The 26,692-nt window shown below is 47.4% G+C and overlaps 1 long non-coding RNA gene across 2 annotated transcripts; it reads right to left on the minus strand.

Annotated features, from left to right (window-relative positions):
* Positions 1-78: 78 nt before the first annotated feature.
* Positions 79-26,687, minus strand: LOC147751659 (uncharacterized). Of its 2 annotated transcripts, none has more exons than XR_015300078.1 (3): positions 26,582-26,687; positions 24,329-24,530; positions 79-183 (listed from the first exon to the last, which is right to left on the minus strand). It is a non-coding gene; the product is annotated as an uncharacterized LOC147751659 (long non-coding RNA). The 2 variants fall into 2 exon arrangements; XR_015300079.1 differs by lacking the exon at positions 79-183 and adding an exon at positions 23,613-23,845.
* Between the last annotated feature and the right edge of the window lie 5 nt (positions 26,688-26,692).

Genomic DNA, 26,692 nt, shown 5'->3' on the forward strand with positions numbered 1-26,692 from the left:
TGTACCAGGGAAGGTCACAAGTGGAAGGGTATTAGGAGAGAGAGAAAGAGAAGAAACAAACTGCAGTGGACCACAGTGCGCATGGATGCCAGGAGTTTAATTTATTTATCAGAGTTACTTTTTCAGGGAGGTGACTGTGTTGCATCTTGATAACTGTTGTTCAGTGACACAGTCCTTGACTATCTGGGGAGGAGAATAAACAATTAGTGTGTAAAACTAGACTCACTTACAACCCTATACAGTACACTCCAAATACATATATCTGTTAAAAGAATATCAATGACAGTTTTACACTACATGCTATAACACATGCCTAATAACAATATTAAGAATATTTTTCTGTCAGACACTTCATGGTTGGTAACTGTACCCTGTACATGCCCAATATGCTGCGCTCATTATGTAATGAAAGAAATAAAGTATTATTCAATATATACATAAGGTAAATGACAACAACTTATGCTACTACAACATGAGCTCCATACTTTTGCTTACTTAGTCATATCTTTTAAGCCAGTTAGGGTAACCCTGTTTTTAGGTCGAGCCTAGAGGCAGCCTGCATGCGCTGCTCTGCAAGGCATGCTGTTATCCCTCTGTGGGCTTAGGCCATGCCCACAACTTTTCATGTGTGGCTTCCTAGGCCTTTCTAAATTGCTTTCTTTTTATTGGTGAAACGCTGCTCTGTATCCCGCCTTTCAGTGTGGTTTCACGTTTGAGGCAACTGCCCTGTTACATGTGCTGTTACTCTTGGATTCATTTATCGTTTGTTCGGTGCACTCATTGAATGGTACCTCAATATCTCTTGTTTGGCTGCAGCCACTACATTTCCCTTTTTACGTCTCGCCTGAGCCAGCGCATGCGCTACTCTGGCGAGACTTTTAGTTAGTGGGCTTCAAAAAGCCGACCACAACTTTTTGTGAGGCTTGGAGCGTGCGGTTACGCACACAAGCGCGTGCGCCTCGCGCCGCCTCTCCGTCTTGCCCGCCTTCAACTCTTCTCTCTCCCCCAATACAGAGCACGTCTCTTGATCTTGGAATGGATGTTTCATTTACTAATTATTAACCCACCGCAGGAAAGCATTGAAAACTTTTTTTCTTTTATGCTGTACATACATTAACCTTTTACAGTTATTTATTGTATGATGCAAAATCACGTTTTACTGAATAATTCGAAAACATAAAAATAAAAACTACTACGTCATTGTCAAGACTGCTGCTGCTTCTGGGCTCAGGAGCATCACCCTATTTTGCATACACGTAACACCCATAGCCTGTTACTTTTCAATGCTTCAACTGCAAAGGACGAACTTCATTTGATCTATTAACAATTATATTTTTTACAATTTATATGCAATCGTCGTCATGTCTTTCGGACATTGAAACACTTCTTCCCTAAATAGGTGGAATAAGTATCTGACTGTTCCCTTTGTAACTTTGTCTGTTGCTCGTTTAGAAGCTGCTAGAAGACACTGGCTGCCCATTATAGCTGTGTCCTTATTCGTGGGAACCCGACCCGCTGGTCTCTATCATCAGTGCAGCCGCTGTTGGCCAAGAGCCACTCGGCCTGTAAACGCGTCACAAGCCCGTCCCACCTGCGCCACCCTTCTACTTCGCCCTCCTGAGCACCCCAGCTCTACTGCTGGGCTCAGGCCCAGTAGTACTGAGATGCGGTTGTAGAAGGGGACTTGTGAGCGCTGGACTCGAGCTGCGGGGTCACTTTACAGCAGATCTCGGGCACTTGGCACTGCCTGAGGACCTTCGATTGTGGTGAGTATGACCCGCTGCGCCCCTCCGTACCTATCGCTGTAGGACACTCAGTTCGCATTTAAATTGTGCACCCAATACAACACAATAATGCTTTTTTGCCATTGTAGCACTTGACAGTGTTCTTGGAGTTTACTTGTTTACAGTGATTATTTTAGTTTGTTGATCCTTTGAACGTTATATACTGAAGCATTGTGTATAGTCCTACAAGCCCGATGAAGGTTTTCACCTCTGGCAACGTTAACCTTCTGTGTTGCTATCCTTTTTTGGTTACCTTAAGTTATTAGTTGCTAGGTAGCTAGCGTTTTTGTACCGTCTTACGGTTTTTACATCAGGGGCTGGTGATTTCTTCAGCACTTAGTTTTCATTTCAAAGTCTCCGAATTAGTACCTTTTCATGTCTTCCTCTATGTCAATAATCCATTGTCTGTCTGTACCTGGTTATCTATATTTCTACTATGTCATCTCTTACCCTGTGTTTGGTAACTTTTTTTTCTTCATTTGATTAGCGTTTTGTTTCGTGTTTTAAGTATTCTTTTTCAGATTAACAAGCATTGGCGAAGCCAATAGGTCTCGCCTTTGGGACCTTATAAGTGTTTAGCTATGCAACAGTTGATGTTGTTGCACCAAGGATATTGTGCTGCATAATTATATAATATAAGGTCCCAAAAGCGAGACCTATTGGCTATGCCAATGCTTATTTCACATTGAAACCGAGCACTTTCAGCACAGCATGCTGCAAAACAGTGCTTTATCTTTAAGTATGGCGTCCGCGCTCATCTTTTGCTCTGCATGGTGCGGCTCACCCACCTCTACTTTTTACATTTGTGCACATTAATACTGTTAATAAAATGTCAGAATCAAACAGCTTTCAAGCCGTGTTCCACTTCTTGAAAAGGAACACAAAACAATGCAACATTGCCTGAAGAGTCCCCTCAGCGGCCGAGTGGAGACGATGAAATAGCGCCTGCCCATGAGAGCAGAACGCCAGTTTGCATGCTTTCTTTGGGGTAAGCCTGCAGGACACTCTGTTCCCAGGTTCTCCTGCCAGCCTGGACCCCACAACTCCCCGGCACTCCCCTGCCTCTCTGTTAAGTCACCCCTGCAGTTTCCCAGCCGGACGATCTAAGCTATTTCATCTCTCTCCTTAGTTAGCAGCTACTTGAGTGATTGTGGGGGCAGAGAGGAGGGTTGCCCTGGAGAGTAACCTGAAGCTTCCCATGAAGGTCAGTGGGGGTTCTTTACATCTTGACAACATTGGCATGTTTGGAATTATCAGCAGAAGTCCCAGGAAAGCCCCAGTGCTGTGGCTGTATTTTACCTCATTAGTCATGTTACTGTTCCTAAAACGGTGTATTCTGTGTCATTTTGCTCCAACCATGCTCTCAACAAAGTCACTGTTTGAACTACACATGTTAAAAGGCCAATGGAACTACTTTATAAGTGGGAGCAGGTTTGAGTGCGGGAATTAAAGTAAACCAGACTGCTTGTTGTGTGGTAGTCATTTTGCTCCAGAAAGCACTTTACTGACGACATTATAACTGGTAAATTGTGCTGGGTTTATGGCAATAAGGCTTATCATTCCACAACACTAGTAGCCCATTTCACATAGGAAATTCGAAGCTTGCAAAAGCACTTTTCATAAATATTCGTAAGAGTTGACTAGCATGAGAGATCATGGAGCTAGAGCCCCTTGCTCCTCTTTTGCACCGACGTTGTGTCATTTTTGTGATGCAGCGGCGGCGCAAAAGATGCGCCATGATGTGTGGTATTAACAACGTGACACATCTGTGAGATGCGTCACGTTGTAAAGCCCTGCGCCATAAGGAGGCGTTCCTGCGCAGGAACGCCTCCTAAAAATGGCTGAGTGAAATTCAGTCACTTTTAGGCCAATGCTGCGTCAAAACCCTGCGCCTGCTTGAAACAGGCGTATGGCTTGAGGCAGCATTGAAAGAATATAACCCCCCAGAGCATTGCTGGAGCTGCGTCGCACTTGCGACGCAGCTACTCCCTTGAGGGCTGGACACACATGCACCCCCACACCCATCCATCACAGGTGTCACAAGTGATTTGGCCCCGCCAATAAAAGGGCCCAGGTGCACGTACTCGTGGCCAGTTACTACACAATAGTCACCAGGTGTCTGGGAGACACTGCGGTTCCACGCCGTGGAGACCTAGCCTGTTTCTTCCACATCCGACGGTCACCATTCGGAGGAAAAGGGGAGGGTGACTGCGAAGGCATGGGCACTGTCGTCTGCCCTGGACAGAACCCACGGCTAGTAGTGCTAATGCCGGTAGCCAGGAAACACTGAATGCCGGCTACAAAAGGTTAGATAAGCACTGCCTGCATCACCCTGCCATCCAGTGCTAAGTGCCGTCATGGCGAACCAAGAAAGGAGGCTGCACCGATCGGACTTTAACTCAGGCCAGAAGCATTAGCTGACGTGGGTCAATCCAGGAGGACTCCATTGCATGTAAGGAGTATCCAGATGATCCCACAGGGCAAACCAGGACCCAGCACCCCACCAGGTCTGAAGCGCACCACGAGGTACCTGCAGGCATCGGTGCTTCCACGCTCATACTGCCTCCCAGCACGACCAACCCAGCGGCGCCCCCGCCTTAGAACACCTTCCCTGCGGCAAAGAAAGGAAGCCAGCACCGGCTACTGACCCTGCACGCTGTGCCTCCCTCGCAGCGACCGCTGTGCGACGGGCTGTTGGTAAGTGGGTTATTGGTAGGGGCAAATGTAGGTCTGCCACTGGCAATAAGGCCACTAATGCATAATAGTAATCAGCATAGGTCTTGGAAAATTATTCCTATGCTTAACCCTTGGTAACGTGGCTGCGAGCAGACAGGCTTAACTTCAAAGACAGGTATGTAAAGCATTTAAAAACACCATTTCAGTAAAAAATTAAGACACAACACAAAATAAAAATCCAACACCAATTTATAAAAATAGGTAATAGGTTTATCTTTTAAATGACACCAAAACGAAAAACATCCACTGTGGGGAACCAGAGATATGAATTTTTAAAGATTAGTCACTTTCTAGTGCTTAGAAACCAACAGTGCTCCTTTTAGTCATTTCGTTTTCTCTGTCAGGAACACGCCTTTATAAACTGTTTTGAAGAATTTTCTCACCACTGCGGTGGGCCGCCTTCTTCTGCAAGCGGGGTCCAGTTAGAACTCCTTCCTGAAGTTCTGCTTGTGGGTACCAAAGTATACAACACACAGTCCAAGGTTCTGGAATCTCCAAGAGGGTCCTTGAAAGTGTGAAACTTCAATTCCGCAAACACTTGAACAAAACCCTTACGAATCCACTGGTACTCCAGGCTTTGAATTCTTTGTGGGGCTGTCCAGGTGAGCTCTGTTAACCTGCAGCTTGCAGGGAGTCCGCAGAGTCCTTTTGCAGCAAGGTAATCCACAGGGCTGCAGTTTCACTTGGTGCAGTCTTCAGAGGTCAGGCCTTAGAGTTCCTTGCACAGCAAAATCTTTTCAGCAGGGCACTTCTTGCTTCAATCAGTTTCAAGCAGCAGATCTGGAGGGCTCTGCCCCTCTCAGATACTTATTCAAAATTCTCTGGGTCAAACACCAGGTCACTTCTGACCAATGAGAGCAGGGCAACTCCCCACCGTTATGACCACATCCTGTAGAGTCTGGCATTAGTTTGTTCCAGAGTGCATCATTCTTCCAAATCCCTAACCGCTGATTTTCCAGCAAGGAGGTAAGAGCTGGATGAACACACTTATAGAGTCCTCCCGTGCCCCTGACTAGAGCAGTACTGCGGGCCGGTGCTCATGTCTCCAGGTACCTGCACCACACAACGGACAGACAGCGGCAAACGGCCCACAGTGCCACCTAGCACCTGCCCGCTCAGCACTCCCGCAGCAAGGAAGTCCGGTGATCACCGGTGGTAGGACTGAACCTACCCAGCAAGGAAGCTGCGCATGCTGCACAGCCACTCCCCATAAGCACTGGAGGGGAAGTTAATCCTCCCTGATGCATTAACAGCGGACGTGCACCCCCTGCAAAGTAAGGCTGCAGTGTGAGGGAGACTGCCGCAGCGCTTACATGCAAAGTTACTGCATTTGCCCACCAGAAGTTATCAGTTGCGCCCAGGACCGTCTTGAAAGAAGGACGAGTTCTCATTTTTACACAGCACACGCTTTGTGTTTAAGCTGGCCAGAATGCTGTACGTGTGTTATACTGCATAGACATTTTTGAAAGAGGATTTCGTAGGAAGTAGTTTAATACTCTGCTGTGAAGGCAGACAATGCTGCAATTATCAGAAAGGGAAATGCTATCATTAATTTTTAGGTTTGGCTTTGCCAGTACTTGTTTAACTTCTACTACAGTGCAGCTCGGTGTGTGTAATCTTCATAGCTTTTCTCACACAAGTCATTTATATTTGGAAAAGTGATGTTCATGAAAACATTCTGCGATTAATAATTGAGGCCACACGATGTTTTGTTAGATTTAAAAAATAAATACCAAACACTGCCTGGTTCATGAGTTGTTAATCAAATAGACTTCACAACATGACCTCAGTTAAGCTGAAGACCTCTCTAATTTTATTAAGGTTCTACACATTATCTCTTCGGATGTTTCTGCTCAGTGTAACACCGATATTATTAGCTGTAGCCCACCATTTCTAGATATGAATATTGGCTGTATCTAATAACTGGCGTTACTGTGATACCCAGCATCTCTGGTCCCATGATTCATAGACAGCCTGAACGCACATATTAGCAAGGTTCATGCACTGTTCAAACAATTGGGCTTTTGGGAGGAAGGGGTGCGGGGGGGGAGAAGACCACAGACAACTTCTAAGTGTGAAAAAGGCCGCTTTTATTAGAACAGGTGCACATTACAATACAAAATTCCTCGGCTAAGCCTTACAAAACTAAACCTCACTAATGATGACGTATAACTCACCCCGCATCCCCTCCCCCGCCCCTAACAGATCTTTGAGCCCCGCCCCCACACATATGCTTATAAAACTAACATCTATTAACACCAATACCCTGCCTGCCCCTTTCACCATTCACGAACCCCCAAATACGGCACCTGGAAAGAACCTCTCTCAACTCAAGTAAATACAGATCCATCCCCAACCTGGATAGATGGACCCCATCACCCCTGAAAAACTCCACCGCCTCAAACTTAATGTCCCTGTGGCAAACTCTACCAAAACCCAACGACCTACAAAATCGAGAAACTTCAAAATTAACTTTCTTACGCGCTCTATCAACCGCTCTAGGATTACGCACACCCCTCCACGACCTCCAAGGCACCAACTCCGTCCACAAAACATGGCAACCCGCCCACTGTTCCTTTAACAGAGCCAAATCCCGCTTTATGGCCCGTAACAACACAACCCCCTTCACCCCACAAAGATCATTCTCTCCCAAGTGCAGTAACAAAACATCCGGACATTGCCCCCCAACCAACCATGAATTCAAAGATGGAACCAACTCTCTCCACAACAAGCCCCTTTTCCTTTCCACACAACATTGAACAAGCATTTACAATGCAACGGTTTCGCCTTCGGAAAAGTTAGAGCTATTGGCATTGTAAATGACAAACTTTTTATTTATGTGTTGGTTTTGAAAACAGATAAATAAATGGCATTATCATTTACAATGCCAATAGCTTACTCTGTCGCAAATGCGAGACGTATTGCATTTGCACACACACACACCACACAAGAGCCCCCCACACACACCACACAAGAGCCCCCCACACACACCACACAAGAGCCCCTCCACACACACCACACAAGAGCCCCACACACACTTGCAACTGCTATTATAATCACATTAAATGCACGATCATGTGTAACTTTTATGTGTTCATCGTGCAAAATCCTGCTGGCAAGCATTGTGTTGTGCATTAGAGAATGTCATGCAACAGGGTCAGATGCGCCAAAGGTACTCGAAACATTTGGAGAAACAACAGAACGAGTATGGTGGAAAATACTTTGCTCCCTCAGGCCCCAGTTTAACATGTGGCTGTTCTCTTCCCATTCAACCTAGAACACTACTTACTATCCTGGTCAAAGATTGCTTTAAAAAACTGCCAGGTGACACTCACTGCCGTTATATTCAACATGTGCAGTGCTTTGAAGACAACCATGAGACTTCACAATGTGCAATAAAAATATCAAAATGAAACGTATAAAGGGGACCGACCCTACTAGTTTAGGATAACCATGTTCCTTGAAATAGAAGAACACTGCACTGATGTCACAAGTGTGATATATTTCCTTGCTTTGGCGAGTGAAAGACATGCTGGGATAGGCTGGGCAGGTATTCTGGGCCCCTGGCCTGAAAGGGGGTTCTACCCTGCCTTCACTTCCTAGCCCCGGGGGTCCATGAATGCTGACTCTAACAACACCAGAGACCCTGCTCCCAGGTATACCTCCTGCTCTGGTTGGGAGGGTCAACAAGTGCAGCAATGAACAGGAAAATACACAATGCACACCCCTGGCTCGCAAACATGATATACAGCTTTTTACAGCGGGGGGGGGGGGGGGTCGGGGAAGCTTCCTCCGTTGGCGGGGGCAGGAACGGACAGCGGGAAGGCTTCCTCCGTTGGCGGTGGGGGGCGGGAACGGACAGCGGGAGTGGGGGGGTCGGGAAGGCTTCCTCCGTTGGCGGTGTGGGGGGGGGGGGTGGGAACGGACAGCGGGAGGGGGGTCGGGAAGGCTTCCTCCGTTGGCGGTGGGGGAACGGATAGCGGGAGGGGGGGGGTCGGGAAGGCTTCCTCCGTTGGCGGGGGGGGGCGGGAACGGACAGCGGGAGGGGGGGGTCGGGAAGGCTTCCTCCGTTTCTAATTCAAGGAAACTGTTTACCTTGAGATCGTTGCATTTGTAAATATGTATTTATACATTTATAATGTGCAGCCTGTCACAAAAACCTCCAAAGAGCCAAGCATCTTATCATTGCACATGCCTCCAGCAGTTTCACCCAGTGGTTGAAAATAGCTAGTGGAGCGCACTGGGTAAAATAGTTTTTCTGGCACACACGTGAAGAGGATGCTGTGCAGGACTTGTGGGTGAAACACAGAGGACCAGTGTTGTGTTTCATTCATGAAACAAGAAGATACCAAGTTACACAAGCACCCTCTAACAAGTCAAATATCAGGAAAATTAGCCGTAGAGCATTAATTATTTCAAAAAGTTTTTTTAAACACCAATATCAAACATGAATTCATTTGGAGTTGAGAAATTTCAAAGTATGGATCCAAGACAGTTGTTATACTTCAAGATCTTTATTTTAGACACATTAAAAGTTTTCCAGCTTTGCACTGCCGACACGTGTTTCGCCCACTCAGGGGCTTTTTCAAGGCTGGAAGCAATAAAAATTACAATAAATAAAAATAATAGATGTAAGCTAAATATATACAGTCTCCCTAAATATATACAATAGGATTAATTGCATGGTCTCATAGTTAGCAACATTTCTTTCACCAATCAACAGTTTGTTCTAAGAAAAACCACTATCACCATGTTCAAGGTTTCAATACTCAAAGTACACCACTCTTTACTGACACGTCTCACATCCTTTGACCCATAAGAACTTCCCGACCGCCAGACCTCTCTAGTCTGACTAAGATAGGTAGGTTGATACTTGCATAGTGTTGTAAATTATAATGGTGGGACGGCAGTGGATGTAAGGACGCTTTAACAACTATTGGAATTACTATACCACCCCCATTTTTGTAAAGAGTGGTGTACTTTGAGTATTGAAACCTTGAACATGGTGAAACCTTTTGTAAATAGCTATGGGACACATTTTTATCAAATTTGGTTATGCTATCTTATCACATTTTGTCACACAGACTGTTTGCCTTTGTTAGGGTATTTAAAATGAAATCACATGTAATATGAAATGTTTGTTTTTAGTGGTTTTTCTTAGAACAAACTGTTGATTGGTGAAAGAAATGTTGCTAACTATGAGACCATGCAATTAATCCTATTGTATATATTTAGGGAGACTGTATATATTTAGCTTACATCTATTATTTTTATTTATTGTAATTTTTATTGCTTCCAGCCTTGAAAAAGCCCCTGAGTGGGCGAAACACGTGTCGGCAGTGCAAAGCTGGAAAACTTTTAATGTGTCTAAAATAAAGATCTTGAAGTATAACAACTGTCTTGGATCCATACTTTGAAATTTCTCAACTCCAAATGAATTCATGTTTGATATTGGTGTTTAAAAAAACTTTTTGAAATAATTAATGCTCTACGGCTAATTTTCCTGATATTTGACTTGTTAGAGGGTGCTTGTGTAACTTGGTATCTTCTTGTTTCTTGATACTAGCATTAAGTTGCTTTGTTTCACACCCCTGGTGGTGGGTGTCTTACCAGGTTCCCAGTGCACCTCTTTTTGATATTACACGTAGACTGTGCCCATTGAAAATATTCATCAACAGAAGGTGCGGACGTTTTCTCTCCTTGAGAAACACTACCACCAGTATTACTGTGTAATTGTGTTTCATTCATATTGTATTTTCAATCTTTCAGGAGTTTGCCATGAACCTCCGGAACCGTGTGTCTGCAGTCAGCGAAGTTCCCCAGATGAGGACTCTGACCTTCGTCGTGGATGCTTGCAAAGTTCTAGAGCAGGCACGCAAGGTAAGGCTACCTAGGGTTGGTCAAGTACTAAACCAGCCGATACCAACTAGACCAAAAGTGACCCAAGAAAGGAAGTAAGGCCAGGCAGCATTGAGGTGGTGAATGTAGAGGTGCTGGCTGCACACAGTGTCACTTCCGCAGTAGGACTGTGGACAGAGATAACAAGCTTATAACTGTTGTCCATTCAGATATTCAGTGGGCCACCCACCTCCGCTCTTCGCATACAGATGTGAATTTACATAAGGACATCTAAAAACTGTTCAGGGTTTGGTAAAAACAAATGCTGTCAATTACTTTTTTGTAGCTTAGTTGCTACCATTTTGCATACACTGAGCCGCCATGTCTGACCTGTCACACAGAGCACACACGCCGGTCAAGCAGCACCTCCTCCGACACAAAGCAATGACGCACTCCCGAAATCAGCCAATCACTACACTTACAACTGCCACAACATAAAGCAACGCCGAAGCTATTCACTCTCAGGAAACAAATAATAAAGCGGCCATTGCTAAAGCCGCCACTCTGCTGAGCAAAAACTTAGGCGAGCTGCTGCTTTCGACAAACGGTCAGTACAGGAAGTGATGCATGAACGGCCATCAATAGTGATTGCTGCTCAGTGGCCAGATTATCCTGTAAAATGCAGTCCTAAGTCTACTCCCGAACCAATCAGATTTTAAAACCTCGTTCTTTGGATTTTATCAAATCATGTTCACAAAGAGATGCTCAGTACACAATGGGCTTTAACAGCCCTTCCTTTTAACTCTGCTGTTCGTTATAAAAGGATTTAGGCTAAAAGCAAACCTCGTACTCTTTATCAGAATAGAATCTTCCGGCCTCGTGAGATTCTATTGTTCTTAGTTCCAGGATGGAAGACACCATGATTCACTTCTTTGTCCCTATTAGAATCTCATGTTTGTCAATAAATCTCTTGCCATTGAGAAACGTGGCGGGCAGGCACAAGGACAGCGGGAGGAGGGCGGGCAGACACACGGACAGCGGGAGGGGGGCGGGCGGGAACGGACAGCGGGAGGGGGGGGTCGGGAAAGGGATTAAACAAAAGGAAACCTAAATAAAAAAGACATTAAGAGCGAAAACGTCAAAATACGTAAATTTACAAAGTGAAAACACAATTATAAACAAAATGCTCCTTACCTGATCGCCTCGTGGGAACTCGAATCTTGCAGCCACCTCCAACAACAGACACTTGTAAAAAGACGAAAACAGACCGACTCGAAAAAAAAAAAATAACACCCACCCACCGCCGCGATGACGACCAGAAGTGGGTGGAGAGGGAAAAAAAATTGCGGGAACGCCACCGAATCTGGTCCGGCCTTGACGGACAGATCTGGCTCCCAATGGCTAGCCTCCATTTATGGAGCTAGCCAATGGGAGCCGGGGGACGTTCCTGAAGCACATATAGTAAACAATAGATTTCACCTGCGCACAAGTGCGCAGCCTTCGGCCAGGCAAAACCTAAAAAGCGTTCATTAAAACCCAACATCCGTCCGAAATAGCACTGGCGAGCCTGCACCTGGACCCACTTAACAAACGAATGCCCCACAATCCAGATAGTCAAGGCCGGGGAGAGGGGGCCCGCTACCGAACCTGAAACAAGAAAAGCAATATAAGCATCATGAAAAGGAGAGGGTCGCAAGCGCGTCATCTGCATCACTCCTCACATAGCGCTGAAAACAGTTGGAAGACCAGCGCCCCAGCCGCATAATATCCCCCCTAGACCACCCGCGATTACTGGCTTACGTAGCGGCCCCGATCCTGATAGAATGAGTCCCATACTGAGCCCCGTCCAAGCCCAAATCCTTCAATGCTTTCCGCAACACCATACGCAGCTGATAATCGGTCACTCTGCTTCCCTCCGCGTGATGAAAAACCCGCGCGCCAGCCACCCCGCCAGACAACCCTTTCCATTGCCTCGTCCACTGCAACGGGCATGTAGCTCCAGATGAAGCAGCTTCCAATCAAACCCCCTTACCACGACACCTCTGATCAGTTTTTGCGCTAGCTAACCAAATATGGAGCCCTTCCTCCGCGAAGAAAACATCCTGCCACAATAACCCAACCTTCAACCTGGAACCCAACAATTGCGAAACTCGAAAATCCCCAAAGAACTTCCAAACCATAAGCGTGGAGAACAGACAAACCTCAAACCCATCCCTGCACATCGCAGGAAGAACCGCCAACAAGCGCACCAACATCTGCCACGAGACAGGGCTACGAGACAAGGCCGACCTGCCCCGTTCCCTGTCCCAATATCCTCTTTCCCAAAGCCCCCGCAGAAGGGGCATAACCCTACAACAGCTTGCCCATAAAGGAAATGCCTGCCCACTTCCCAGCAATTGTGACTTTCGTAAGGCCCTTATCCATCAAACCAAGGAAAAACTGGACTACATCCTCAGAGTGTTTCCACAACGCCACCCTCCTACAGGCACCGGATGCTAAGAATTCCTCCCATGCCAAAGCATACGCCTCGCGTGTAGAAGCGGGCAAAGAACCTACCACCAGTTGTACAACCCTACGTCGCCTACATACCACAGCTGTTCCGGCATTGGCATTGGTGTCCTGTCTGCCTCCTTGGCCAGCCCACGGAATCTCTCCCACTGCGAACGAGACAAAGCACCCGCAATGTCATTATCCACACCAGGAATATGCAGGGCCTTAAAGGCGATGTCATGCCTCAAGCAACCAAGAACAAACACCCGCAGCAGCTTCAACACCTGTTCGTCCCAGGTTGACTGTCTGTTGAGAACTTGCACCACTGCCACGTTGTCAATCCTGAACAACACTCTCTTATGCGCCAGTTCCTTGCCCCACAATGTCAAAGCCACCAAAACCGGAAAGAGCTCCAAAAAGGCAATGCTCCGTCCGCCATTCTTCCACCGATAAAGCCAGCTCTTCGTACATCACCTTCCCTGCCAGTACACCCCAAAGCCCTCACTGCCTGCTGCATCTGAGAAGATCTGAACATTCTACGGAACATCTTCCTCCCTGACCAGTGGAATACCATTGAAGGAGTGCAGGAATACGCTCCTCATTCGCATGTCTTCCTTCACACCTGCCGACAAACACACATGATGAGGCAAATGGTGACCTGACAATGCCCGCCCCAACCTTCTGCAAAACGGTGGCCGGGAGAGGCAGCCCAACGCATTTATACGTTGGGCTGCAATTGGGCTATACGAAACAAGCCCAATTCACAAAATGGACGCCTATGGACCCATAGCCACCCCCCGCCCCTCCCAAACAGCCCGAGGAGAGAGGTCCAAACTGAAATTATATCACAAAGCTATACGCGCTACACGCGCGTCTTTCTACGCCAAAGAAATTAGCCTTAGCTCTAACCCTACAAAAACCATTTTCAAAATAGTGCAAAAACTACAAAATTGTGGTAACCCTGCCTCGTGCATCACCTCCACTCAATAGTGTGAAGATATTGCGGCTTTTTTTGTAGATAAGGTGAGGAAAATATATAGTGCCTTTCCACAGGCTTCACCCGATCCTACTAACCCCTCTAACAACCCATTTGCCATCGACATTAAGCTGTCGAATGTACCGGCGATCTCATATGATGATCTAGCCAAACTTTGCAAAAAAGGTCAAGTCTCCTAACGATCCCATGAGACCGGCTCAATTTCTTGAGTCCTTGGATTTTTTTCTCCCTTCCCTTGCTACGCTACTCTATCTCTCCTTCTCCTCGGCTGTTGCCCCTTATTGCTGGAAACAGGCATGGGTTACTCCCATTATTAAAAAGCCCACTCTGGATCCCACCAAACTGGAACATTTCAGACCCATTTCGCTGATCCCCTGGGTATCCAAGCTAGCTGAAGCCCACGTTAACAACGTTCTGTCCCACCACATGGCCACGAATAACATCTTGGACCTTTCCCAGAATGGGTTCAGACCTGGCCATAGCACCGAGTCTGCCCTTCTAGCTACCACCGAACACCTCCGTAAGATACTGGATGCCGGTCAGAGTGCTGCGCTGATTCTGCTTGACCTCAGCGCAGCCTTTGACACGGTGTCCCACAGCATCCTGCTAAGACGCCTTGAGGCTATTGGGATTTGTGATCTCGCACTTGGCTGGTTTCGTTCTTTCCTGATGGATAGATCCTTTCGGGTCTCAGCTCCTCCGTTTATCTCCCGGTCCCATTCCATCGGACAGGGAGTTCCCCAGGGCTCTGCACTCAGCCTGTCCCTTTTTAATCTTTATGTTCAGCCTCTAGCTGCAGTAGCCAAAAAGTGGGACCTCACGCTGGTGTCGTACGCTGACGACACACAGCTAGTTATCACTCTTACTGAGGGCCCCTCGAACTCGGCTACAAGATTTAGGGATGGCCTGGCGGCAGTTGCCCAGTGGATGACGGACAACTGTCTCCAGCTGAACGCAGGAAAAATGGAGGTGCTACTCCTCGGAAGGAACTCCAGTCTTTGGAGCGACCACTGGTGGCCTTCGGTGCTGGGCCCAATCCCATCCCCAAAAACCCTGGTGAAAAACTTGGGTGTATGGCTCGATCCATCGCTCAGCTTTCAGGCCCACACAAAGAAAGTGGCAGCTACTTGTGTGGGCCTGCTGAGGAGCCTTAACCCAATTCTTGGATTTTTTTATTCAAAAACACGCAAACTGATTATCCAATCCCCTATATTATCTAGGTTGGATTACGCTAGTGGCTTATTCTTGGGCGCTAATAAAGCGGAGATAGCCCGCCTGCAACGGGTTCAAAACTCAGCAGCACAGGATGTGGTGGGCCTTCCTCGTAGATGCTCCGCTAGAGCTACCATCAAAAGACTTCACTGGCTCCCCATTGAATCCAGAATTAAATTTAAGACCCTCACCATTGCCTTTAAAATTCTTAAAGCTGAATGCCCTGAACTACTGCGTCCCCTCCTAGAACCCTATATCCCTCAGCGCGCTTTGCGCTCTTTAGGCCAACATCTGGTGACTGTCCCCCGAACGAAACTGTGTCGGGTTGGAGGTCGTTCCTTCAGGAGTCCTAGGGGCTAAGCTTTGGAACTCCCTTCCACCTTCTATTCGCTCCATCAACAGCCTGTCCGCCTTCAGGAAGGCAATTAAAACCCACTTGTTCCCACTATGCTAGGCTCCTGTTCCCAGTTCCCTTCTCTCCTTAGCAGGTTTACAAGGTTCCCTAGCGCCGGGACGCCTCTTTGCTGGGGCAGCTGTCTGCGCTTTACCAAAATAAACATAACATAACATGTCCGTTTATAAACAAAACATGGGAACCCTACCACTTGCCACCCGGGATATTATCAACAATACATGTTTTATGTAAACAATCTATGCACAACTTGACTCAACCACTAAAGAATCCGCCAGAGACTCGTATGAGAGGGGGTTTAACTTATGAACCGATGCATGCTGTTGCAGAAGAACTCATGGTTATGATTAGTAGCCCCTTCAAAAGTGTGCCCCGTCATGGGTGACGATTTTTTTGGGTTTCGGGCCTGGAACTGTCGCACTAAACGAGGTGCGTGAACAAAGTAGGGGGGGTTCCCAAGAATTTTCTGAGGACTTGTATCCTTTCCATGCTATCAAATAGTGCAAGCGTCCCAGGGTTCGTTTTGCATTCAAGACAAGGTGCACTTCATACTCAAGGTGACCATTTACTGGAATTGGGGGCGGAGGGGAATCATTCCATGTGTTTGAGAGGTAAGGCTTTAGTAAAGAACCATGGAAAACTGGGTGAATGGGATACTCAGAGGGAGCTTCAGCTCGAGGGCGACAGGGTTAATAATCTGAGTGATCAAAAAAGGGCCAATGTATATAGGGTATAGTTTGCGTGGTCCTTCTATTTTTAGTTTCCAGGTAGACAACCAGACGTACCCCATGTCAAAAAGAAAGATCATCCTGGAGTCATTCTGGACTGATCTGATGATTACAGTCAGGCTATTCCTGCAATCATCTGGGGAAGTCATCCCAAGCCATCCTGAAGTATGACAGTAGGACAACAAATTTAAATGTGATGACGAACCTAGACTCATCACAAAAACTAACAGTAGGATGGTGTTCTGATGACTTCTACTGGCAGGGCGTGATTACCTTTTACAACTCCACGAATACTAATTGACAACTTCAGGATGAGGGAGAATAACTCCAGGATGGCTTCTAGCTAATTTAAGGATGACTGTCAATTATTCCATGATGATCCTATAACCGCTCCAGGATGGAAGTGGATTACTCTGGAATGATCCCATGACAATTTCTGGATGAGTGTGGATTATTCCTGGATGATCCTATGACAGCTTCAGGATGGCTATGGATTACATCAGACTGGCCCCATTATATTTTCAGAATGAGTTGATTACTCTAGGATGACGTGGTGAAAGGGAGGCATGTTTTTGTCCTTGATATTTGGATTTAAACGGGGACTCCAAGACAAGTTCATTTTCACGGTCTGATGCGTCAGTTTTAGTTGTGGATTTTTGATGAAGGACACTAGCCATCCCTGCTAAAAGGGCCAGGTTTTCAAGTTTATGCAAATTCTATGTCAGGACCGGAGGCTTCGGATTATGCTTTTCTCTCTTCGCTGTTTATTCACATAACACCACACAGCAGCCAGAAAAGCATCAAAACTTGAAAAAAAATCTTAGTATTCCAAACACAGGAATATCAGAAAACATTGTAATAACATTTTTAATAACTACAAGTCCCATGAGATCCACATTAGGCAGTCCTTTCTTAGTGTCCATAAATCCCAATATAAGGCGCCCATCCTGTGAACTCCTCCTCTTTCTTCGCTGCTTCGCAGCCAGTTAAGTACTATTCTCCCTCTCTTTCACAATTTTGTGTCTGCTGAGGTCTTGTGTTTTTTCTTGTATATTGGTATTCTATTTGCATAGACTCTTGCTATTACTTTGGGGGTCTGTGGGGTTTTTTCCCTTCCAGAGCCCCTTCCATCGCGGGGACGCCTTCGCCCCTTACGCGATGTCCCCGTGTGTTCCGCAGTGTTGATTTCGCAGCTAGAGGGCGCCGTAGCGTCTCGCCTGCCAACGCGCGGCTTCCGTCTCGCTGATTGGAGCCGCGCTGGGGAGTCGACGTCGCAGGAGCCCTGCTGCCGCCTAACCCTGACGCCCTCTTGGGTTGTACTGTCCTGTGCTTGAACGCCCCGGTGGGGTCTGTACTGGTGGTTGTGACCACGTTGACGCCTGCGGGCGATTTTCAGCACCTTTTTCCTGCATCAGCTTCCGCTGGGGTGTTACCCGCTCAAGCGCGCTGGGAGGCGGTGCGGCCCGGTCTCTGGAGAGAGGGTCGGCGCGCTGTGAAGGCTGGTGCTGCCTTCTTGATTGCCTGGTTCCGCCGGCCTACAAACCTTGCTAACCTCCGGTTGGCCCACACGTGGCTGTTTGTCTACGCCATCGGAACCCTCAGATACCTGATTCTTCTTTACTGCGCGGTGGACGCCATGGCTGAGGGGTACTACGTCGAGGAGGAGGAGTCACACCAATACCTCCAAGACGACGAATTCTATGCGGCTGTGGATCAGTCGATCTACCGTTGCGTGCAGGAAATCGTTGGGCCTATGGAGGACAGGCTCTCAGCCCGCATTGTTGAGGAGTGTGCCAAGTTGGCGCCGGGCCTCGCGGGGATGCCCGCCAACGATCCTAGCCGACCACCGGCGGCCAAGAAGCCACGTGGGGACGCGGGTCCCAGTGGTGCACAAGGCGTGGACAAGGACGCCTTCGAGCGCCTACGAGACGCTTTCCTGGCTAAGGCGTCCGGGTCGGCCTTCGAGGCGCCCCCGCCTCAGACCCCTTCGACGCCGGTGGATGCCATCCCGGCCTCCCCGGGGGGTGTTTCCCCCGCGGATACTGACGACGAAGATTCCGTGCGGTCATGGCGACCGGCATCTAATTCGGAGTTGCCCAAGGACACTTCGGGCATGCTCGACCCGGATGAAATCATGCACCCACGGTCGGCTGCTTGGGCGCCTGGAGACAAGGTGGCGCAATTTGTGGCGGGCCGCCTCCGCAAGCCCTTGGAGAAGGAGGCGCGCAGTTGCTTGAGGGGGCGAATGCCCCCGCCCGACTTTGGATGGAAAGGTGGCCATGACGCCGGAACTAGATGGGAAGATGGCCACCTTCATGGTGAAGTTCGTGAAGGACCCCCGTAAGGGGATCGACCGTTCTTGGCGCTCCTGTCAGGACAAGCTATTGGACACCATTGGCCCCCTCACCAAGATCCTAGATATGGCCGAGGAAGCCAAGGTGTCGGGCAGCACCATATGCCCGGAGGTGTTGTCCAACTGGGCGCAGCGGGCCGTTATTTTCCTGGGGAATGCTAACTGTGCCCTTTCGACCGAACGGCGTTGGTCGCTGCTGATTAAACTGGACCCCAAGTTGGGTGATTTGGCTTCATCGGAAGCTGGCGCTGTTGCCCAAGGTGGTCTCTTTGGGGAGCCGTTCATAAAGGAGCTGGGAAAGTTTGTTTCCACCTTCACTTCCCTGGACAAGGCCCAGTCAACCATCAAGCGGGTCTTCCACCAGCGTTTTTCCCGAGGGGCTGGTCGTGGTAGGGGCCTCACTACCGGCCGTGGTGGTCAGCAACAACCCAGAAAAGGGCATGGCTCCGGCAGAGGGGGCTACAACTCCTCTGCGAACTACAACAACTTTTACCCCACCAGAGGTCAGCGTTTCCGAGGACGCGGAAACTTTCGGAACGACTCCGGCGGCAACAATTCACACGGTGAGTGTAATCCCTGCGGATCAAGTTGTTATTGGGGAGAGGTTGGCATGTTTCCCCCAGACCGTGCGGGGGTTCCGCATAGAGTTTTACGACCAACCGTGCCAGTTACAGCCCCCTCGGCCCATAACTTTTTCTCAGCCAGACGTGCTGTTGATCAACGAAGAAGTCTCGGCGCTGCTGCGCAAAGGGGCTATTTGTCGAACAACGCGCCACCCCGGGGGTTTCCTGAGCAATATTTTTCTTGTGGAAAAGGTGGACGGGGGCAGACGGCCAGTCATCAACCTCAGGGAGTTCAATGGCTGGGTAGTGTACAACCACTTCAAGATGGAGGGCATCCATCTGCTGAGAGACGTTTTGCTCCCGAACGATTGGATGGTCCGTCTGGACCTCAAAGATGCGTATTTGGCGGTTCCTATTTACCCCCCGCATCGCCGTTTCCTCCAGTTTTGCTGGAAAGGCATGGTGTTCGAGTTCAAGGCCCTTCCGTTCGGTCTTTCCTCGGCCCCTTGGTGCTTTACAAAAATTCTTCACCCGGCCATCGAAACCCTGCGGAGTCAGGGGATTTCGGCAGAACGCCGAGAAACAGCGACGACACTTGCCGCTGTAATATGGGTAAAGATATGTGAACCTGAAGTCAACCAGACTACGTTTATGGACGATTGGACTAGAATTTAAAGATTGACGCTGGAATATACGTGACTGGGGAATAAGATTGGACGTTAGAATACGAGGTGTCCCCAGCCTAAGAGTTATTAACTTTGGAGTTGGATGCTCTTTTGATTTTGAGAAGAGCACAATTCGGTGTGAGACGCAATTTAGGAGATTACTTGACATTTGTTATAATTACACCGGAAAGGAGATTGGACTTGGAGAGGATTGGAAAATATCTCAGCCCTGAGGAAGTCAATGTGTGACATTTACACACGACGAAACACGTGTCGGCAAAAGTATTGACAACAGTACCAACATTATTGGAATGATGTATTGAAGAAACTGTGGAATTTGGAAATTACATGGAACTTTGAAAATAAATCCTAAGAGAATTAAGAGACACTATTCAGTTGGATTTTACTTTGACTTGTCTAAATACTGTGGGCTACTGGAATATGTGAAGACATATGTACTGATTTTGTTAAAATGAAATGTTATTGTATTTGAGTGCTCAGAGACATATCTGACTTTTCATTTCTGTGTGTACAGAAAATCAGGGGTGTTGGGTACTTGCCCCTTCTCTAGACGCACCACGATTAGTATTTCAGTTACCTATCCCTAACACATTATAGGAGCGCCCTGACATTGTGAGTATCCCAGCCTATTAGTGTACAACCACTTCAAGATGGAGGGCATCCATCTGCTGAGAGACGTTTTGCTCCCGAACGATTGGATGGTCCGTCTGGACCTCAAAGATGCGTATTTGGCGGTTCCTATTTACCCCCCGCATCGCCGTTTCCTCCAGTTTTGCTGGAAAGGCATGGTGTTAGAGTTCAAGGCCCTTCCGTTCGGTCTTTCCTCTGCCCCTTGGTGCTTTACAAAAATTCTTCACCCGGCCATTGAAACCCTGCGGAGTCAGGGGATTCGGCTGATCGTCTATCTCGACGACATCTTGCTGCTGGGCCAGGACCCGAGCAAGTTGGCCGCTCATCTGTCCCAGACAATCTCCCTGTTGCAAGGTCTGGGTTTTATTGTCAACAGGGAGAAGTCGGTTTTCACGCCCGCCCAGCAAATGGTGTTCCTGGGCTTATGTGGTGGATTCGGTGAAATCGATCAGTTTGCCGTCCAGGAAGATGGCCAAAATCAAACATGTGCTACGGCAAACTATTTCCAAATCGCACACCTCCCTCTGGCAGGTGGCCAGAGTAGTGGGCCTTCTCTCGTCGTCAATTCAGGCGATATTTCCGGGCCCTCTTCACTATTGGGCCCTTCAGCGACTGAAAGTGCACCATTTGCGCAGAGGGCTCTCTTACGACCGCTTGATTCCCCTGTCGGTGGAGGTCAAGGAAGAGATGTCCTGGTGGCTCGCCCACATGGGGGCGTGGAACGGCCGAGCCATTTTCGGGTCCGTTCCGGACTTGGTGATCGAGTCCGACGCCAGCAGGGCCGGCTGGGGCGCCCGCTGCGGGGATTTCTCCACAGGCGGCGCCTGGTCGTCCGACGAACCACGACTTCACATCAACTGCTTGGAGCTTCTAGCAGGTTCGTTCGCCGTCCGCTGCTGGACGAGGGACTCGGTGAAGTCATGTGTCCTTCTGCGGATGGACAATGTCTCGGCGGTTCGGTATGTGAACCATTTAGGGGGTCCGCGATCACGAGCCCTAGCGGATCTGGCGAAAGACTTTTGGGATTATTGTCTCGCCCATCAGGTCTCGGTAACGGCGGAATACCTGCCGGGTCGGGCCAATCAAGTGGCAGATTGGCACTCGAGATACCTTCGAGACTCCAGCCTGTGGAAGCTGGATGTTCAAGTGTTTCGCTGGCTGGCGGCATGCTGGGGTCCTTTTTCCATAGACCTGTTTGCATCCCGTCTGGACTTCCAGCTGCCGAGGTTCTTCAGCTGGAGACCGGATCCCTTGGCGGAGGCGACGGATGCGTTCCTCCAAGACTGGAGCCAGGAACGACCGTATGCCTTCCCGCCTTTCTCCATGATAGTGCGGGCTGCGGCCCAGATTCGCCGTCAAACGGCGGACGTGGTGATGGTGACGCCCGTGTGGAGGTCGCAAGTGTGGTTTCCAGTTCTTCTGGAACTTTCCTGGGATTCTCCAATCCTACTTCCCCGGCTTCCTCGTCTTCTCCTCAATCCAGACGGGGTCCCTCACCACCTCCTCCAGGGTTCTCTCCGCCTCATGGCATGGAGGCTTTCAGGCGACGCTGGTCGCTCCCTGGCCTTTCAAACTCAGCTCAGCACTTTTTGTCCAAGGCCTGGGCAGGCAGCACTGCCAAGAGGTATAGATCGGCTTGGACCAGGTGGGTTCGTTGGTGTCTTCGACGGGATTTGGATCCCATGGTCGCAGGCCTCGTTCCCATCCTGAATTTTCTAGCAGAACTCTCTACTGCCGGCTTAGCATACCGGACTATTAACACGATACGTTCTGCCATATCAGCAGCTCATGTGCAGTTGGATGGAGTGGCGGTCGGGGAACATCCCCTGGTGTGTCGGCTCCTCAGAGGAGTGCGTCTGGCTTTACCGCCGGAACCACGATATTCCGTCCTGTGGGATGTTAACGTGGTGTTGAACCTTTTTCTTTCCTGGCAGCCTAACAAGTATCTCTCCTTAAAGGAACTGTCAGCTAAACTGGCGATGCTCCTCTGTTTAGTGTCTTGTCGCAGAGTGTCTGATGTGCGTGCCCTAGATTTCACGGCGAGAGCGTTCTCCCCGGATGGGGTGACCTTTACCTTGGGCCGCGGCACGAAATCGGCTACGAGGTCTATTTCTTATCCGGCATTTGCAGATGCCCCTAAGATGTGTGTGGTTCAGTGTTTGAAAACCTATGAGGAGGTCACGACGGAACTTCGCCCTCCGGGCGAACGGCAGTTACTCATTGCGCTGCTCAAACCTCACAGGCTGTCTCTTCCCCCACTATAGCCCGTGGGTGCGTTGGGTAATGCAGGAAGCTGGTATTGATACGAGGCAGTTCGGAGCTCACTCAACAAGAGGGGCCATGGCCTCGAAAGCGTTTGCCCTTGGGGCACGTTTAGAAGACCTCATGCGCACTGCGGACTGGTCTTCGGATTCCACCTTCAAAAGGTTCTATTTTAAGCCGGTGGTGGATATTGCTAGTTTGGTGATGGACAAGCTTTAAACAAGCATAATCCGAAGCCTCCGGTCCTGACATAGAATCGAAATTTGCCTAGCGTAGTAACGGTAAGTTTCAATTCTATTAAGGACATGGAGGCGAGGATTATCCCACCCATACCTCCTGCGGAGATCCCGCCCGCACTGGTGTAAGTAATCTCTTTCCGAATTTCAATGTGGATTACTGTTCTGGATTGCATGTCATTGACTTGTGGCATTGTCTTGTTCTCTTGCCTTCGAACCCAGCGGGTATGGCTTAGCTCACGCTGTTCTTTTTTCCGCCAGGAAATGATGGTGCGAAACGAGATGCTTGAGACTTTGGCCTGACTCGCGATGAAGAAAGAGGAGGAGTTCACAGGATGGACGCCTTATATTGGGATTTATGGACACTAAGAAAGGACTGCCTAATGTGGATCTCATGAGACTTGTAGTTATTAAAAATGTTATTACGATGTTTTCTGATATTCCTGTGTTTGGAATACTAAGATTTTTTTTCCAGTTTTGATGCTTTTCCGGCTGCTGTGTGGTGTTATGTGAATAAACAGCGAAGAGAGAAAAGCATAATCCTCGCCTCCGTGTCCTTAATAGAATTGAAACTTACCGTTACTACGCTAGGCAAATTTCGATTCATCCGCGAACTTGCATCACCAGGCTGAGAAGTTGTGCTTTCAGCATGAGCTTTGTTACCAACTCTTAAATAATCCAGTCCACTCTGCTTGGCTTTTTTGTGCTTGCATCTTTTCTCTGCAATTTCTTCCTCTTGTAGTTCGCGTAACACCCTCTTAAGTCTACCAGCGCTTCCCCGATTGCCACAGTCCATTAACATCTGCTTTTTCTCCAGTGCCCATTGAAGTAACACCTGTTTTAGACCCTCTGTTGTGCCAGAATGGCTTGCAATTATCTCTTGAAAAATATCCTGAATCATTACACACTGTTTCTTCACTAAAAAAAAGCAAGAGAAAAAAAATATATATTTACATATAAACTTCAAAACAGAAAAGAACACATTGATCACTTGCAATATATCTTCACGCTCTAGCCATAATATATCAATAAAGAGGTATTGATAATAAAAGGACAAATGTACAATCTATCCATAACCAAGTAAGTTTTCCTTAATAGACAGTACACATTGTAAGCCTGAACTTGAACCTCCTGAAAAAAGTTGCCTAAATAAAATAGTTTATCCAAAAATGGCTGCCTTATAGTAGTGCCACAAGCTAAACGTTTCAGTCCTTTTCATAAGTGTTACATTTGTCTCTGGAGAGCAATCCAAGGCATATGTGGGGACATGCATGTTCATTTTTACTGTCCATTATTGGATTAATTAATCACAAATGTAGGTTTTTACTGAAACAGGTTGGTAATTTGTACTGTTATTCTGCAGTTGCAAACTTATTATAAAGGTTTACTTATTGTGCTTACCAGATGATTGGAACAGAATCATAGCTTTAAAATCTCTCTCTTCGGTGATTGGCCAACCAGCTTCATCTACATTTTCGACCAGCCATTTACAAAGAACTTCCCCGGGATTGTCCAAAAGCAGGAAGTCACCATCTTTTCGAACACACACAGAATGATCGGAAGTGAAAAACAGGACGTTGAATGAAGCCATGATTATGTCCTGCTAGATATAAAAATCAGGAATTAGTTTGTGTGCGGTTTAAGTTTCAGAGATAAAATACAAAGCATATCAAACTGATTAACAGATTTAATTGGAGAAAAGCACCATAAAAAGTACACTGACCTGGTGCAATTTCTATCTAATATGCCTAGATTTTGGACTACAAAGAAGTGTTTGGGCATGCACTGAAGGCCATTGAGGAAATTACCTAATAATCAACTTCTTTTCTGGAGAGCCCGAGTGTATGCTTAAGTCTTGCTGCTCAGGACAAATAGTAATAGCAAAGTAGAGGCATTATGAGAGAAATACAAGAACTATCAATAAGTGAATGTTCACACTGGGGTTTGTGACGGGAAATCAAGTTACCTATCCCCATAGATGCATAGAGAGTCAGATGCCTGCTACCCTCTGCCCACCGGCACCCCCAACATGAGAGGACAAGCGTTAAAAATGCAATAGGTTTCACCTTTTATTAAGCTAAAGATATTAGCTTTGCTAGTAGTATTGTACGTTAATTGTGCAATATGTAATGCTTTATAAATGAAAAAAAGGCATTACAATGGCAAATACATAAAGCAAAAGCATTGGCATAGCCAATAGGTCTCCCCTCTGGGACCTTATAAGTGTTTTGCCAGAGGTGTTTGGAAGTTTGGTAAGAGATGCAATTTAACATAAAGGGATCCCATACCTCGTTGACACATGCAGTACCCGCAGTTCAAACGAGAAGAGGGCATGGGGAAACCTCTTATAAGATCTCAATCAATGGGGAAGGCACGTGTTACTGCAACTTGTGCGTGCTTTCACCTTATAAATATTTAACACATGATCCAAGGCAGTTGAATGCTGGGAGAGAAGAGAGAAGAGAGAGAGAGGAAGGAGAGAGAGAGAAAGAAAGGAGAGAAGAGAGAAGAGAGAGAGAGAAAGGAGAGAGAGAAAGAGAGAAAGAGAGAAAAGAGAGAAAGAGAAGAGAGAAAGAGAGAGAAGAGAGAAAGAGAAAGAGAGAAAGAGAGAAAGAAAGAGAGAAAGAGAGAAATTAATGTGATTTATCTCAGGGCTCGATCCCTCTGCCTCAGTACTTTAGCAGTAGGTCAGGTTGTAACTGGATAATATATGGCTGGGATCGATAGTGGCAGATGTAACAAGACCTGCTTCGTTTTTACAGAGATCTTAGCGGTCAAGGTAAATTAGCGAAAACAGGGAATACGTAATTGGCCCCGTCTCAATAATATATACAAACGAGTTAAAACATTCCATGCACATGGAACGAAACCAGAATGATAGCCGATTTTGCGAAAGTAGATATTGCAAGATGTTGGAATGCGTCGGACTAAGTTTCCTAAATAGGGCGTAAACCTCAATCGCCACAGGCAACCAGGCCTTTCAATTACACAAATAGCAAACAAAATAAGGAGCCAGCATTACAACGGCTAAGTTATTTGAAGCATTTATCCTTATGCTTTGAAACGCATCCATGAAAACTGCCAGTGTTTTAGTAATGACAAGTTGCAAGGACACAAGTAATGCTCAACAATATTCACATAAATAAATGTGTTTAGCCTTCTTTGATTAACAACTTTTCAGTAGATCGAAAACTGTTCCATTTGGTCGAGAATCTTGAATACACGCAGGTGCAGTTGGAACCAACATGGGACCTACAATATACGGGCAGTAATTTATTTTTCCTTACGGCGAAGAACTTGCTTTAAAACACATTTTTTAGGCTTTTTGCAATTTTCCACAACTTACACAGGCACGCACTACGTCACACATTCACAAAAATACACATGCTGAAACACAAAAGGTGCATATTAAACAAGCAGGCAGGCTGATACAGACAAACATCAAACACACGTAATACACACACATTGCAACGCAGGCATTCATTTTAACACGTACGAAGCACACACATGCAGGGAGCTGTGTCTGAATTTGCCCCCTTAATGAAAACTCGTGCTTTCCGAAAAATGAGGAAGCTGGTCTGGTACGGAAATTGAGCAGCTGGGACCGAGAGCGGAGGATCGATGCTGCTCTTTTTTAACAGCTGCAGCACTTACCTGAGTATACGCTGGAATCGATGAAGGGAGTGGAGTTGGAAATATAAAGAGACCGATGCCAATCTATCTGTCCCTTTAATGGCCATTGCACTCACGGCAGTCTTCGTTCTT

This window comes from Lissotriton vulgaris, chromosome 1_1 (assembly GCF_964263255.1).
Source record: "Lissotriton vulgaris chromosome 1_1, aLisVul1.2, whole genome shotgun sequence".
NCBI lineage: Eukaryota > Metazoa > Chordata > Amphibia > Caudata > Salamandridae > Lissotriton > Lissotriton vulgaris.